Here is a 6,116-nt window from a genome sequence, read left to right as displayed (position 1 = left end):
ATCTGGAATTCAAAGTTTTAAAATCAAATGTTTGTATATATACTATTAATAATACTATTTTGCATGTAATTGGGAAATAAGATATGCACTGGGGCATAAAGATCCACTATGCCCTATTGGAAAAGTCAAAGGGGGTATGAGAGAAGATATGGGAGAGAACAGATTGGAGGAGGGGATATACTGTGGGACTGCTATTTTGGGCCGGTGGGTAGGGGAAAAACAGAGAGAAAATGTGTAACTCATAATCTCGTGGAAATGAATGATGTAAATCAGAAGTTAATAAAACTTTTGAAAAATAAAAAAGTAATTTACCATGACTTACCAAAAAAAAAAAAAAGAAGAAAGCCAAATTACCAGTATCAAAAATGAAGAGGGCAAATTCACCTACCAATGAAGTGGAAATCAAAGTAAAAATTAGGAGCTATTTTGCCCAACTGTATGCCAATAAATTTGTCAATCTTAGTGAAATGGATGAATATTTACAAAAATATAAATTGCTCACATAACAAAAGAGGAAATAAAATACTTGCATAAACCCATTTCAGGAAAAGAAATTGAACAAGTCATCAATGAACTCACTAAGAAAAAATCTCTAGGGCTAGGTAGATTTACAAATTAACTTTATTAATTATTTAAAGACAATTGATTCAAATGATATATAATTTATGAAAATAGGTGAAGAAGGTGAATAATGAGTTTTACCAAATTCTTTTTATGGTACAAATTTGGTGCTGATACCTTAACTGTAGTCAAAACAGAGAAAGAAAATTATAGACCAATTTCCATAATGAATAGTGGTAAAAAAAAAACATTTTGAATAAAATATTAGCAAAAAGATTACAGTAGCTTATCTCAAGGATAATTCACTATGAGAAGGTAAGATTCATATCAGAAATTCAGGACTCTTTCAATATTAGGAAAACTACCCAGCATAATTGACCATATCAACAACAAAACTAAGAGAACCCATATGATTATCTCAATAGATGCAGAAAAAGCTATTGACAAAATACAGCATCAATTCCTATTAAAAACACTAAAGAGCATAAGAATAAATGGGCCTTCCTAAGTAGAATCTATCTAAAACCATCAGCAAGCATTATATGTGATGGTGATATACTAGAAGCATTGAAAATAAGATCAAGGGTGAAAGAGGGATGTCCAGTATCACCACTGATATTCAATATTCTACTAGAAATGTTGTCTTTAGCAATGAGAAAAGAAAAGGATATTGAAGGAATTAGAACAGGCAAAGAAGAAAAAAACCTATCACTCTTTACAGATGATGTGATGACGTACTTAGAGAATTCTAGAGAATCAAGTAAAAAAATACATGAAATAATAAACAATTTTAGAAAAGTTGTAGGATATAAAATAAACCCACATCAATCACAGGCATTTCTACATATTGCTAGCAAAGCCCAAAAGCAAGAAAGAGAAAAAGAAATTCCATTTAAAGTTACTTTAGATAATTTAAACTGTGTGGGAGTCTACCTGCCAAGATAAACCCAGGAACTATATGAAAACAATTACAAAACACTTTTCACACAATGTCAAATGTAAAGAATTGGGAAAATATCAGATGTTCATGGGTAGGCTGAGGTACTATCATAAAAAATGACAATTCTTCCTAAGTTCGTTTACTTATTCAGTGCCATAACAATCAAACTACCAAAAAATATTTTATAGAGCTAGAAAAAAATAACAATCTTGAAGAAGAAAAGGTTCAGAATTTCAAGGAAATTTATTAAAAGAAATGCAAGGGAAGGTGGCCTAGCCATACCGTTCTATTCTATTCTAATGTTCTATTATAAAGTAGCAATCATCAAAACTATTTGGTACTGGCTAAGAAACAGAATGGTGAATCAATGGAATAGATTGAGTTATATAACGTACAATAATCAATGAGCATTGTGATCTTTTAGTTAATCCAAAGACTCTAGCTTCTGCAATAAGAACTCACTATTTGACAAAAACTACTAGGAAAACTGGAAAATAGTATGGCAGAAACTAGGTATAGAAGAACATCTTACATTCTCTATTAAGATAAGTTCAAAATGGGTTACATGGTTTAGATATAAAGACTGATACTATAAACAAACCAGGAGATTAAGGAATAAATAGTTTACGTGTTAGATTTACAAATAAGGGAAGAATTTATGCCCATACAAAAGACAGAAAACATTATGGAATGCATATTGGAGAATTTTGATTACATTAAATTGAACAGGTTTTTGACAAATAAAGCCAATGCAACCAAGATTAGAAGGGAAGCAGGAAGCCGGAAAACAATTTTTATGGTCAATGTCTCTGATAAGGCCTTCATTTCTTTTTTTGTTTGTTTAGTTTTAGTTTTCAACATTCATTTCCACAAGATTTTGTGTTACAATTTTCTCCTTCTCTTTCCCCTACATACCACACCAAAATAATTAGCCTATGGAATATCCCTTCCCCCAATCTGCTCTCTCTTATATCCTCCCCCATTCCCTCTAACTTTCTGGTAGAACAAGATCAATTTCTATACCCCAGTGCCTGTGTAACTTATTTCTCAGTTGCATGGGAAAAACCATTTTTTTAAACATTTGTTTATAAAGCTTTGATTTCCAGATTCTTTCCCTTCTTCGCTTCTCACCCACTCCCACTGGGAAGATAAGCAATTCAATATAGGTTGTACATGTGTAGTTATGCAAAACATTTCCATTGTAGATATATTGTGAAAGACTAATTATATTCCCCTCCATCCCCCCCCCACTTATTATATTTCCTACTTTGACCCTGTCCCTTATCAAAAGTGTTCGCTTCTAACTACCCTCTTCCCCAATTGTCCTCCCTTCTGTCATTCCCCCTCTTTATCCCATTCCTCCCTGTTTTCCTGTGGGGTGAAATACCCAATTAAGTGTGTATGCTATTCCCTCCTTAAGCCAAATTCAATGAGAGTATTGTTGACCCATTCCCTATCACCTTCTTGTTCTTCCCCTGCATTGTAACAATTTTCTCTTGCATTTTTTCTATGAAATAATTTACCTTATTCTTTATCTCCATATCTCTTTCTCTCATTATATTCCTCTCTCACCTCTTAATTTTAGTTTTTAGATATCTTCCCTTCCTATTCAACTGATCCTGTGTCCTCTGTCTATATATACATATACACAAATATACACACTCAGATATGTATTTATATACACACCCTCCTATATAAACATGTATATGTATGTATGTATACATACATGCATATAGATATAATTGCTCTAACTCTCATACTGAGAAAAGTCTCATGAGTTGCAATTATTGTTTTCCATGTAGGAATGTAAATAGATCATTTTTAATAAGTTCCTTATGATTCCTTTTTCCTATTTACCTTCTCATACTTCTCTTGCTTCTTGTATTTGACAGTCAAATTTTCTGTTCAGCTCTGGGTTTTTCTTCAAGAATTCTTGAAAGTCCTCTATTTCATTGAATGACCACATTTTCCCCTGAAGCATTATACTCAGTTTTGCTGGGTAGGTAATTCTTGGTTTTAATCCTACCTCCTTTGACCTCTGGAATACCATATTCCAGACCCTTCCATTCCTTAATGTAGAAGCTGCTAGATCTTGTGTTATCCTGATTGTGTTTCCACAATACTCAAATTGTTTCTTCCTAGATGCTTTTAATATTTTCTCCTTGACCTGGGAACTCTGGAATTTGGCTATAATATTCCTAGGAGTTTTCTTTTGGGGATCTTTTTCAAGAGGTGATTGGTTAATTCTTTCAATTTCTATTTTGCCCTCTGGTTTTAAAATATCAGTGTAATGTTCCTCAAGAATTTCTTGAAGGATGATTTCTAGGGTTGTTTTTGTATCGTGGCTTTCAGGTAGTCTAATAATTTTAAAATTATCTCTCCTGGATCTATTTTCCAGGTCAGTGGTGTTTCCAATGAGACATTCACATTGCCTTTTATTTTTTCATTTGTTTGGATCTGTTTTATAGTACCTTGATTTCTCATAAAGTCATGAGATTCCATTTGCTCCAATATAATTTTGAAGGAATTATTCTCTTCAGGGAGTTTTTGAAATTCTTTTTCTATCTGAGCAATTTGGCTTTTTAGGGGATTCTTCTCCTCATTCTCTTTTTGGGCCTCTTTTGTCATTTCAATTAGTCTATTTTTTTCAGAGTAGAATATATTTTATTTACATAATACATATACAGCTGAGTCTTAAGGGAGTGGTTTCATTCCAAAAACTCTGATAAATAACAGTATGATCAACAGAACCAGACTTTCTTCACAAGGTCAGATTTTTATGTTAATTTTTCTTTTTCTTACTATGATAATGAAATTCATTTTTTTTAAATTCAAAAGCAAAAATGTGGTTTGGAGTTTGACAGATTGCCTCTCAAATCAGAGATCATATATTGTTCTTTTGGTGAATTTGCTTAAATATGTAACCTAATTTGAAAGATTCTGTGGTATGATGTAGGAGACCTGGATTTGGAGTCATTGGATCTGGGTTCAACTCCCATTTCAATTACCAATGTGACTTTGGACCTCTCTGAGCCTCATATAAAATGGAAGGGTTGGACTAGGTTCCTTAAGGTACCTTCTAGCCCCACCTCTTGTGACCCTTTATCTTCAAACTTTAGTCTAATCTTCTTTCCAATAAATATTCATGAATCAATTGCTATTAATGTAACTTCTGAAATAGAACAGAAAACTCATGGCTTCTCTCCCTTTTGAGATCACAGGACATCTCTTGGGTTATTTGAAATCTATGACTTTTTTTTAAGTGACAAAGACTCTTTATTCTGATATACCAGGAGTGGAAAAGCCCAGTCACTGTGGAGGGTCAAGGGAAGTCACTGTAGGGTTGACAGAATGGGTAGGGAGCAGTGTAGCGCTTATCATGCCATAACAGCTTCTTCTCTAGGAGGGCAACAATGTTGAGAGTCAAGACCAGGGTCTGGTGCTTCAGCATACTGTGGAAATTGAGGCCAACTGCTGGGCACCAGGTCGATGGTCTTCAGGTTGGAAACAGCAGAAACAATGTTCTGGGGTATCTCCTCATCTACATAAACAAGGAGCACAGAGTCCCCCCAACATCAGTGCTGAACCAGGTCTAATAAATATCTTGGGTCTGAGGTTGGCAGCTCCCAGGAATCTACCACATGAAAGTTGTCCTGCATCAGCTTGACTGTCAGGGCCACCTTGAGGCCCAGCACTAGAACCTTCATAGGCAACATATAGTAGTAACTTATTGGACCCTGTGGACCATGAGCAATAGCACCTCTGTTCCAGATTGGGGAATAGATGCTCCCGGCCTGAGCCTTTCTGTTTGCAGGGCTTCCTCCCACCAACTCTCACCTCTTCCTCGGTCTTGGTCTTGGCATAACTAATTCTCTTGAAGGTCTTCTGCTGTATTGCAACCTCATGTATAAGATCCTGCCTGGGTGGCACAGGGAACACGTCCAGGTGTAGGTTGGCCAGGTCCAAGTGCATGTCCTCACAGCCTCCGAGAGATTCCACCCAGGCTTGAACAGAGGTCTGGTGCACGGGAACTGAGAGCTCACAGTGGCAGAGGAGGGCAATGGTGGCCGGGCTTGGGAGGCCTGTAGTCAATGCATGCTCCTGGCTTCTGAGATCTACACTGGTCAGCGTAGACAGAGCTCTTTCTGCGGGAGCCCCCAGGGCTGCCCAGATCCAAATTAGTCTATTTTTAAGGTGTTATTTACTTCAGTATTTTTGGGGTCTCCTTTAGCAGGCTGTTGACTTGTTTTTCAAGATTGTCTTGCATCATTCTCATTTCTCTTCCCAATTGTTCCTCTTCTTCTCTCACTTGATTTTCATAATCCTTCTTGAGCTCCTCTATGGTCTGTAAGCAGTTCATGTTTTCCTTGGAAGCTTTTGATGTAGGAGTTTTGCCTTTGTTGGCTTCTCCTGGTTCCATGTTTTGATCCTTTTTGTCCCCACAAAAGGATCCTATGGTCTGATTGTGCTTCCTCTGCCTGCTCCTCTTGCCAGCCAGTTACTTAACTTTTGAGCTTGTAATGGGAATCTGAAGATGTTCTCTGCCCTTTGGCCCCTGATAGGCTTAGGTGAATCTGAGAACCTTCCTTGATTTGAAAATATACCCTGGCCCTTA

The 6,116-nt window shown here is 36.2% G+C and overlaps 1 pseudogene; it reads right to left on the bottom strand.

Moving 5' to 3' along the window:
* Positions 1-4,823: 4,823 nt before the first annotated feature.
* LOC138168002 (large ribosomal subunit protein uL4m pseudogene) lies at positions 4,824-5,664 on the bottom strand (annotated as a pseudogene).
* Between the last annotated feature and the right edge of the window lie 452 nt (positions 5,665-6,116).

Source organism: Petaurus breviceps, unplaced genomic scaffold (genome assembly GCF_028583685.1).
Source record: "Petaurus breviceps papuanus isolate PSGF00001 unplaced genomic scaffold, PetGlider_PUasm1.0 349800, whole genome shotgun sequence".
NCBI lineage: Eukaryota > Metazoa > Chordata > Mammalia > Diprotodontia > Petauridae > Petaurus > Petaurus breviceps.
This window is presented reverse-complemented; position numbering and strand designations above follow the sequence as displayed.